This window comes from Ziziphus jujuba, chromosome 1 (genome assembly GCF_031755915.1).
Source record: "Ziziphus jujuba cultivar Dongzao chromosome 1, ASM3175591v1".
NCBI lineage: Eukaryota > Viridiplantae > Streptophyta > Magnoliopsida > Rosales > Rhamnaceae > Ziziphus > Ziziphus jujuba.
In genome coordinates this window covers 19366130-19378548 of record NC_083379.1, presented here as the reverse complement: position 1 = coordinate 19378548, position 12419 = coordinate 19366130, and positions in this window count along the sequence as shown.

The window sequence follows — 12419 nt, the reverse complement described above, 5'->3', positions numbered from 1 at the left end:
TATAATTCATTGATTTGTGTTTCATTAATGTTGATGTTGTTAATTTGTAAATTAAAAGAATGTGTAAAAAAAATAATTAAATAACGTTTGGGCGATGCTTTTTGATTGAAAAGCATTGCTTACTTGTATTTTTTTAATTTATTATTTTTAAAGAAAATCAACGTGTCATGTGACTTAAAATAATTTACATTAAGACATATGATTAAAAAAACAAACAGCTTCTAAGTCTTACTTTCTTATACTTTTTTCTATTTTTTTAAGAAAATAATTTATTGATTGGTGAAGATGTGAACCCTTTGATTATCATAAGAAGATGAATTAAAGCAACTTTGATAGCTTTGTAGATTGTTGTCTATACAATATAGGAGTTAAAAAAAAGCTTGTTGTTTATATGATTAATCTATATATTTAATAGACAGTTAAGCTAAAAGCTACATTTCAATGATATATGAATTATTTGTTCTTGTAAAAATAATTTTTTAAATAAATTGTTTTTAAGAGATTTTGTCTTAATAATTGTTTCATTAAATACTTGAAAAAATTTCATTCATTTTATTTTATTTATGCTAAACAAGTGCTAGGTCGGCTTTTGTATATAATTTTGAAATTTCCATCATATGTATCTAAATATTGAATATATTAATTAGCAACATGAAGAAAAATAATTAATCTATTTATTTAATTTAATTTATTTGTGTTTAAATTTTAAATTAATTATTTTTAATTTACTCAAAGTATAAAAATGTAATTATTTTAACTTAAAAAAAAAAGGCAACACTTTTAAGATAAAAAGCATCGGCTTTGTTGTGAATTTTTAAAATTTAAATGCATTTTATGTTTTATTCATATACATATATAAAGATTAAATATATTAATCAGCAATATAAACTAAAGTAATTAATCTATTTATTTAAATTATTTGTGTTCCTATTTTAACTTTTTTTTTTAAATTACTATAATTTTGACATTTTTTTGGGGTAATTTAAAGGAATTAAGCATTGCCTATTAGCTTATCATTTGGAATTTAATTAATGTTATGTTTTTTTAATATGTATGTAAATATTAAATATATTAATTAGCAATATGAAGAAAAATAATTAATTTATTTATTTAATTTATTTGTGTTTAAATTTGAAATTAATGATTTTTTAAATTAATAAAAGATTGATAATGTTTTTATACAATTTTAAAGAATTAGGCGACAATTTTAACATTTCAAGCTACTCCTATTGTATTATTTTTTGAAATTTTAATTAATGTTATGTTTTATTCATATATATATATATATATAAATATTAAATATATTAATTAGCAATATGAAATAAAACAATTAATATGTTCATTTAATTTATTTATGTTTTAATTTTAAATTAATAGAAGATTGACAAAGTTATTTTTTTTTTTTAATAATTTAAAGTCATTAGGCAAAGCTTTTAACATCAATAGCATCACCTTTACCTTAAAATTTTGGAATTTTAATTAATTTTATATTTTATTCATATGTATATAAATATTAAATATATTAATTAGCAATATAAAATAAAATAATTAATCTGTTCATTTAATTTGTTTGTCTTCTAATGTTAACTTAATTATTTTTTAAATTAATATATAAGTTTGACACAATTTAAAGGCATTAAGTGACAGTTTTAGCATCAAAAGCATCACCTATTAGCTTATGTTTTGGAATTTTAATTAATGTTATGTTTTATTTATATATGTATATAAATATTAAATATATTAACTAGCAATATGAAGCAAAATAATTAATATGTTCATTTAATTTATTTATTTTTTAATTATAAATTAGGTACCACTTTTAACATAGAAAGCATCATCTATTAGCTTATTTAGTGGAATTTTATTTAATGTTATATTTTATTAATTTGTATATAAATATTAAATATATTAGTTAGCAATATGAAGTAAAATAATTAATTTTTCCATTTAATTTACTTGTGTTTCAATTTTAACTGAATTAAGTTTTAAATTAATATAAATTTGACAAGGTTTTTTTTATTCATGATTTAATAGTATTCGTCAATGTTTTTAACATCAAAAGTATCACATGTTAGCCTATTTTTGAAATTTGTATTATGTTTTATTATATGCATATAAATATTAAATATATTAATCAGCAAAATAAAGCACAATAATTTATCTATTCATTTAATTTGTGTTTCAATTTTAACTTAATTATTTTTTCAATTATTATAAGTTTGACAAAGTTTTTTTTTTTAATTTGAAGGAATTAAGTGATTTTTTAACATTAAAAGCATCGTCTATTAGTTTATTTTTTTACAATTTAAAATAATTAATCTATTGATTTAATTTATTTATTTTTTAATAGTAATTTAATTATTATTTAAATTAATATAAGTTTGATGAGTTTTTTTTTAATATAATTTAAAGGCATTAGGCGACGTTATTAAAAGCATCGCATATTAGCTTATTTTTTGGAATTATAATTAATGTTAAGTTTTATTCATATGTACATAAATATTAAATATATTAATTAGTAATATGAAGCAAACAATTAATTTGTTCCTTTAATTTTTTGTGTTTCAATTTTAAATTAATGATTTTTTAAATTAATAAAAGATTGACAAATTATTCTTTTATTATTTGAAATCATTAGGTAGTGCTTGTAACATCAAAAGCATCATCTATGCGTCTATTTTTTGAAATTTAAAATAACTAATCTATTCATTTAATTTATTTATATTTCAATTTTAACTTAATTATTTTTTAAATTAATATGCATTTGACAATGAATATTTTTGATAATTTAAAAGTATTAGGCGACGATTTTAACATAAAAAACATATCGTCTATTATCTTAGTTTTTGGATTTTTATTTAATGTTATGTTTTATTCATATGTATATAAATATTAAATATATTAATTAGCAATATTAAGCAAAATAATTAATATGTTCATGTAATTTATTGGTGTTTCATTTTAAAGTAGCTATTTTTAAAATTAATTAAAGTTTGATAAATTTAATTATTTTAAATTTAATAATTTAATAGATAGTTAATAAAAATATTATAAATTTAATTATTTTGAAAATGTTTGAGTGATGCATTTCATGATAAAAGCATTGCCTATTTGTTGAATTTTTTTTTAAAATGTTTTTACCCATTAAATGTACCATTTAGAATATGAATCAAATATACTAAAATATTACAAATAAGTGGCAATATACACCAAAATGAATAAAATATTAAGCAAATTAAATTTTCTTTCAAATTTGAAAATCATTTGTATTGGCCTCCAATTTTTTCAATCCTAGCATTTTGATATTTTAAAATCATCTTTATTACTTTAAAAATATATATATTGGGCGCGTTTTTCAATCCCTATCCTTTCAACAAGTACAAAGCCCTAAAAGATCTTAACTTTGTTATGCTCTAAGAAATAAACAGTTGGGTTAGTTAGGGTTTTAGGTTTCTTCTTTCTTTTGCCATTGTCACCATCAAGGAGATGTGTTGGTTTGGGTTTTTGTTCCATTTTGAATGATAGTTGTACTGGGTTCACCGGTGGGTTGGTGTGTTTGTTGCTGTGTTGCTGGGTTGCTATGTTACAGGGCTGCTAGGCTGCCAGGTTATTGTGTTGTTGTTTGCTAGGTTACTGTGTTGCTCAGTTGCTATGTAGCTGGATTGCTGTTTGTTGTATTACTGTGTTGCATAGGTTGTAGGCGGAAAAAGCTTGGGTCATAAGTTTTTCTTCAAATTTAACTAGTGGGTTTTCTTAATCTTACTTTAATTGATATTTTGTTTGCGATTTTGCTTGGTATTGGGGTTTTTGTCATGATTTTGCTTAGGAATGAGGTTTTGTTATTGATTTTGCATCGAGTTTGGGTTTTCATTTTAATTTCTGTCGCTCGTTGTGTAGTAGTTTGGGTTAGCACAGCGATCGGAGTTTGCTCCATTAGGTGATTGACTTGGCCTCAAGTTATGTTTGGGTTTGGCTACTGGGATTGTGTCAGATTTCGTTGAAAAATGTATGCTTAATTTTATTTTATTGGTTGATAATATGAACTTGAATTATTATATGAGTTTGAATTGGATAAAGAATTATGTATAACAAATGCAATTTTTGTCATTGGATTTGCTTAGATTGATAAAGAAATCAATAAGTCATGGATAAGAAAAGATCGAACATCAAACAAATTTGCCAAGAGTGTGAAGGAATTTTTGAAATTTAGCATGAAGAATGCAATTGATTGTAATATCATACGGTGTCCTTGCATGGAGTATGGGAATATGGAAATCCATACTGTTAAGGATATAAAAGGTCATATATATTGGAATGGGTTTGATATCAATTATTGTCGATGGATTTGATATGGTGATGATGGTATTGGGATATCTTCTCAATTTGAGAATATGAATGTAGCATTTGATGAAGATGGCAATGGTAATGAGGAAGATGTGACTTTCAATAACATAGAAATGACCTGTGTTGCCTTTGATAATTTTGATAATCATCCTAATGAATTTGCTAAGTCGTTGGAGGATGAGAAGATACCTTTGCACCAAAGTTGTACCAAATTTACCAAGTTATTGGCTTTGGTTAAATTGTACAACTTAAAGCCAATATATGGATATTCTAACAAGAGCTTTAATGTACTGTTGAAATTGTTATCTGAGATGTTACCAAATGACAATGTGTTGTTAACAGCCATGTACAATATTAAGAAGATTTTGAGTACTTTAGGGATGGAGTATGAGAAGATTCGCTCATATCCTAAAAGTTGCATTTTGTTTTGTTTTGGAAGCAATATGTGGAGCTTAACGAATATCCTAAATGTGGATATTCTAGATAGAAAATTAGTAAAAATGGAGTTATTGGCAATATTCAAAATAAGGTTTTATGGTACATTCCATCTATTCCACATTTTAAAAGAATGTTTTGTAGTGCTGAAACAGCTGAATTTTCCATGGCATGCCAATGGGAGAAAAGTTAAAAAAGGTGAAATGCAACACCCTACGGATTCTCCATCTTGGTTGATTGTTTATGGCCAAACTTTGCAGTAGAAGATAGGAATTTAAGACTTGGCATTGCAGCAGATGGAGTTAATCCACACAACATGTTAACTAGTAAGCATACTTATTGCCCTGTGATGACAGTTGTGTATAATGTTCCTCTTTGGTTGTGGAAGAAGCAAAAATTTATGATGTTAAGTTTTCTAATTTTTAAACCAAAACTACCTAGCAACTGTATTGATGTATACTTGGGGCCATTAACTGAAAACTGGAGAAGTTGTGGAATGATGTACTCTAAAACGTGGGAATAAAATAAGTTTTACCGAGCCTAAGAGATTTCTTCCTCCAAATTATCCCTACAGAAGGCAAATGAAGGCTTTTAATGGGTTTCAAGAGTTTGTAATGCCTCCAATACCATTAACTAGAGTTATAATAGCACAAACAAATGGAAAAAAAAAACAATTGATTCTGAATAACGTTGGACGAATGAGTCCTTTTTTTTTTCTTTTTTTCTTTTTTTTTGAATTGGAGTATTAGAAATTTCTCCATATGCAACACAACTTAGATGCCATGCAAATTAAGAAAAATGTTTATGAGAGCATATATGGTACATTGCTCAATATTCCTATTTAGATGAAAGATGAAGTTAATGCTTGATTAGATTTAGAAGAAATGAGTTTGTAGAAAGACTTTGCCCCTAAACCACAAGGAAATTGAAGTTTCCTACCACATGCTTGCTATACATTATCAAAGCAAGAGAAAAAATTGTTTTGCAAGTGTTTGGCAGAGTTAAAAGTTCAAGATGGTTATTCTTCAAACTTTACGAATCTGGTTTCCAAGGAGTTAGAATTGGTAGGATGGAAATCTTATGATTGTCATACATTGATGCAACAACTCTTGCTTCTTGCAATTCACCCAATCCTCCCTAAAAACGTGAGACATGCAATTGCAAGACTTTGTTTTTTCTTCAATACCATTTGCAAAAAGTCCATCATTCTTACCGAATTAGACACAATAAAAAATGATATTATCACAACTTTGTGCCTACTAGAGAAATTCTTTCCACCATCATTTTTCGATGTAATGGTTCATCTAATTGTGTATTTGGTACTAGAGGTTAGATTGTTTGCACCAATATATTTCTGGTGGATGTAACATTTGAGAGGTACATGAAAGTATTGAAAAGTTAGATTCGAAACAAAAATCACCTAAAACGTTATATTGTTTAGAGCTATATTTACGAAAAAGTGATTAAGTTTTGCAGTGAATATCAAAGAGGGTTAGATGCAATTGGAAACCCCATTGGTAGATACCAAAAATTAAATGATGAGGATGATGTTAGTGGCCCTATTAAAGGTGGAAAGACCTAATCAATTGATCAACAATTTTGGGAGTATGTCCATTGATGTGTATTATTGAATGTACCAGAAGTGGAACCATATATGAGGTATCTATATCCATGTTAAAGTATAAATTAGTTAATATTTTGAAGATATTTATTAAATAGGAAAACTTTTATTTGTTTTAGAATTCATTAGGAAGCCTTGAAGTAAATATCAGGACCAATCCAAAATCCTTTACCGAAACCATAGATAAGTCTTGATACCAAGAGAAATCCTACCAGACTGTTCTATGGAAAATCCGGTAGCATCTTTCTTAAGAGTTGAGCATGTCCTAAAAATTTTCTGCACAGAAAATACATTCCTATATCATATCACCTTATTCCTCTCACCTTACTATAAGATTTTCCATAAAAGGCAGTACTTCAATAACAAAGTATAAGAATATATATACTATAAATAATTTAATAAACAAGAAATAGCTTTAAATATTTATATCTGCCCACACCACCCATTTAATACAGAACTATATTTCAATATCACTTTACGAATATACCAAAGCATACTATAGATAGGAAGGTAATAAAATAACAATAATAATAGTAATAGTAATAACAATAATAGTACAACTTGTCCAAAGGCTATCACACTTATCCAAATGCTAACATACTTGCCTGAAAGTTGCAATGCTTAAGGATTACCGTATAACAATTATAATAAATAATATTAATAAATACAATAATAATTAGCAATAGTGATAATAACAATTATAAGAAAAATAATGACAATTAATAATGACAAATAATAATAACAATGATAAATAATAATAGTAGTAATAATAATAACAATAATAATAACAATAATAACGACTACGATAATTATTAACAACAGTAACACTGATAAATGATAAATAATAATAATAATAATAATAATAAAACATAATAACAAATGATAATAATAATAAAAATGATAACAAGTAATAATAATAACACCAACAATAATAATAATAACAATGATAATAACAATAAAAATAATAACAGTCATAATAATAATAAAAATAATAACAACACCAATAACAATTAAAAATAATAACAATCATAATAATAATTTCAACAATAATAACGATATTAATAACAATAATAATAATAAACAAAATAGTAATAATAACAATAACGATAATAATACCACTGATAATTAATAGTAATAATAACAATAATAAATAGATAATAATCGAAGATCATAATCAAAATAAAATAAAGTGAAATAAAATTTTAAGAATTATAAATATACTACGAAATATGCACACTCGTAGTGAAGATACATACGATACCATATAATATGTTAATACGCGATCTCATAATATCAGCTGCTGCAGGTATATTGCTACCAACATGGTCCAGGATGATTACCTATAATGGCCGTCCGATCAACTAGACTTGTAAGTAGCAGAGTTACGAAGCTAAGCCATTCATATGCCGAATTGGATCGTTGCCCCAGTACGGTATAGTACACACAAACATAACATAATATATATATATATATGAAAAAGATACTTAATGTACTATACGATATACCAGTGGTGCCACACAGAACCCGACATCCCAAGCACTACGTGATGAGGAGGTTAAAGAGAGAAACCTACAATCGATCACTTTGGCATCCTACAACGTTGAGTGCTAATAACTTGCCATGACTAAAATAATCGTCCTTTGACAGAGAAGGTGGCTGATACTCACTGTGCACTATACCTACCATACCTTTATCCCATAGCTCCCACAAGATGGCAATACATATATGTAAGCTAATCCGTAATGAAAGCTATCCTGCGACCAAGGGAGGAGATGGTTGGTGCTCACTCTGCATTATATCTACCTATCCTCTCTTAACATAGCTCACAAGGACAACCATGAATATAACTTGCACGCTCATCCATAATATCATAAACAATCATCCTACAGCCAAGGAGAGGGTGACTGATCTTCGCTGTGCAAATATACTTGCCTATCCTCAGCTCCCTGGCACACACAGGATGACCATACATACTTGAGCTCTAATCAATATTACAATACAGAACACTAGTACTGTATGGTACATTTAAAAACTATAAAAATTATACAATATTATAAATATTGAGATTTGATAAAATAAAATGAAGTTTGTACACTTCTACTAAATTCATAAAATTTCATATTTTCTTTTAAACAACCATATAAATATGACAATTTCATGAAATTAATTTCTTGCACAATAATTTCAGTTTTGCGATTATCCAAACACATGATATATTTTATACACTAAAATTTATTATTCTTCTTAAATCATCAAAATTTATTTATGCAAATATTATATTAAATCATATAAAAATTACATATAACTTAATTACACACAAATATATTATTATGCAAAATAATATAGCAGTAAAATTTAATAATATTTTCAACAATAAATAATCACAAATAACTTCTCCAAGCGATATAATAAATATTATATAACAAATATATTTAAATCACACAAATAGCATAATAAAATTTAAATAACAATATTCTTAATTTTTAAAATATACATAATACTTTTCAAAATGTTAAATAACACAAAATATACATTCACACACACACACATATGTTCAACCTTTTTGCAAGTATGTACATATTCATATATATATATATATATACACAAATATGTATTTATATATATATATATATAAATACATTCATCTATAGATATCCATACATATATTCACACATATATATATATATATATATATATATATATCTTAAATTTAAATATATGCTTATAAACCTTTAATAAGCATATTTTTAATAAGTGTAAATGTTCACATATATATTTTCATATGTATATACAAAAGCTCTCAACAAAATATATTTAAAAAATTATATCTACATGTATACATTCATACACTCTCGATATATATATATATATATATATTTTCGCATACACATATATACATCTATATATATATATATATATATAAATATATATGTGTTCGCAGCATACATGCACATATACATCTAAACACACACACACACACACACACACACATATATATATATATATGAATATATATTCAATTTTACATTATTTTCACACTAAATACAAAAATTCACTAAAAAATAGTAACTTTTCAATTACATCATCATAATTCACCAACAAGGTTCCAATGGAAAGGTAGAGAATGAGAAACATGATACTAACCTCCATTGAGCTTGATGTCATCAGCGATGGTCGGAATTCTCGTCAAAACTGCTGAAAATTTACCCTCTTCGTATGCCATAAACGAGCTCAAATTGGAGCAAAGGAAGGCCACTATCAACTTTAGGAGGCTCGAATTAGGGGGAAGGGACCGAGAACATGGTCTAAGACGGTCAAAATCCGATGGTCAGACGGTGTGTCCGCCGCCAACTTCCATGACTGTTTTCCAGCACATCAGTAGCTTCCCCAGCGATCAAAGCACACCTCGGCATAGCTGACCTGATGGGCTATTGAACGGTGTGGGGCAATGCAGCCTAGGCACACCAGAGCATGGAAAATTCACCAGAGAAAGAGGAACCACCGCTGCTGGCTTCCATTGCCCGATCTGAGCAGGTTGTCGGCCGGCCGGCCGTGAAATTTGGCAGTCGAGCTCACCAGTGCTGGGCTATGCCGATGGCCGGTGCATGTCCTTTATGGTTCATCATTTCTCGCCAATCCAAAGAGGAAGAGAGAGGGGGGAGAGAGAGAGGGGGGGGGAGAGAAAGTGATTTTCAGCCTAAGGAAAGAGAAAGGGAAAGGGAAGAAGAAGAAGAGAGAGAGTACATGTGGCACCCATGGATTGGTGACATGTGGCATCCCTTAGGCATTTTTCAAAAATTCCTCCACATGCTTATAATAACTGCCCAAAAATGTTGATCCCAACTTTACAGACCCATATCTTTTCAACTATAAGTCCAAATTGAGAATACCATCAGTCTACAAACTCGTAACAACAAGCACTATTACATAGCATATAAAACAATATCAAAACACATATAGATAAAAAGTCAACTTCAAACTCACTAATAAGTCCAGGTCACATCTTGTTTGGACCATAAAAAACTAACCTTTGTCCCGATTTTGGCATACTACTAGTCAACTAACTCGTATTGATGAGTACTTTGCCATGACAAGTTGGTCAATACAAAATTCTTCTCGCAATAAAAAGCCAATCGTGGAACACAATTGATCAAACCTAGTCAACCTTGGTCAAAGTTAGTCAAAATTCAAATTCAGAGCATTTTCTTGGATCGATGTGGTATAGTAAATATTTTTTGTATTTTTTTCATTGACTAAATTGAACAAGATCAAAGTCAACTAAATCATACAGTTTCCAAAACATTAAGATAGATAGCACCTAGTCCACAATGGGCGCTAACGAAGCATGAATGATATTAGATTAAAGGGGTTTGATTCAATACTTTGGATAAGGATAATAAGCAGGTCATCCAAAATAGTGGTGTGAAGGTAGTTGCTAAAAGTGAGCATTTTGCTAGTGTTAAGGACAATAGCCCTATTTTAGCTAAGATGACATACTATAGAATAATAAGAGAAATAGGGGATGTCAATTAACTGTGTTTCAAATTTCCATATCCAAGTGTGATTGGATCGGCAACAGTAGTGTGAAAGTTGATGAGATGAGTTTTACATATGTTAACTTAAATAAAATTGGATATAAATCTGACCCATTCATTATGGCTTCACATGTTCAACAAGTATTTTATGTTGAGGATGTTTTGACCAACCCAAGATTTCTTATCAGAACCTTAGACGAGCCCTAACTGGAAAAACCCAACCAAAACATCCTACAGACAATCCAGCAGCATCTCTCCTAAGGGTTAAGCATGTTCCAAAAATTTTCTGCACAGAAAACATACTGCAATAATACACCACATTATTCCTCCCACCTTACCATAAAGGATTTCCACAAAAGGCAGCACTTCAATAACAAAAGCATAAGAATATATACAATAGAAATAATTTAATAAATAGAAAATACCTTTACATTTCATATCCACCCACACCACCTACTTAGTACAATTCTACATTTCTATACCATTTCATTAAAACACCAAAATAAATGCATATAGAAGCATTATAAAAACATCAATAATAATAGTAATAATAATAATAATAATATAACCTCTTAGGAGTTTGGTTAACCTGTTCAAAGGCTACAATACTTATTTAAAGGCTTTCTTACTTGCCCGAAGGCTATAATACTTGCCCGAAGACTATATACTTACCCAAATACTATAATATATACTCATTTGGACAAATACCATGAATATGCAATTGACACTAATGATAATAATGATAACAAAAACAAATATTAAGATTAATATTGTTTGTAACGATAACAATAGTGATAATGATAATAATAATAATAATAATAACAGTAATAATATTAACAAGTAATGATAGTAATAATAATAATAACAACAACAGTGGTAACAACAACAATAACAATAATAATCATAATCATAATAAATAATAATAACAACTACAATAATAATTAACAACGGTAACAATGATAAATAATAATAATAATTATTATTATTATTATTATAATGATAATAAATAATAATAGTAATAATAATATCATAAACAATTAGTAATAATAATAACAAAAATAATTACAATAACAAATAATGATAATAATAGAAAATCATAATCATGAATAGATAAAAATAAAATAAATTAAAATTTATAAATTTATAAATATTCTATATAACTCGCACACTGGTAACGGAGATATGCCTAACATACCATATAACATGCTAATCCATAGTCTCATAATATCAGCTGTCACAAGTACATTACTACTAACACGATCCATGATGGTTGTCTATAGTAGTCGTCTGACTTATTAGTTTCGTAGGTAGCAAAGTTACGAAATTTAACTACTCATGGGCCGAATCGGGTCGTTGCCCCCGTACGGTATGGTATATACAGACATAACATAAGGTATATATACATATATATGAAAAAGACATTTGATGCACCACATGATATACCAGTGGTGTCAGACAGTACTCAGCATCCCTAGCACTATTCT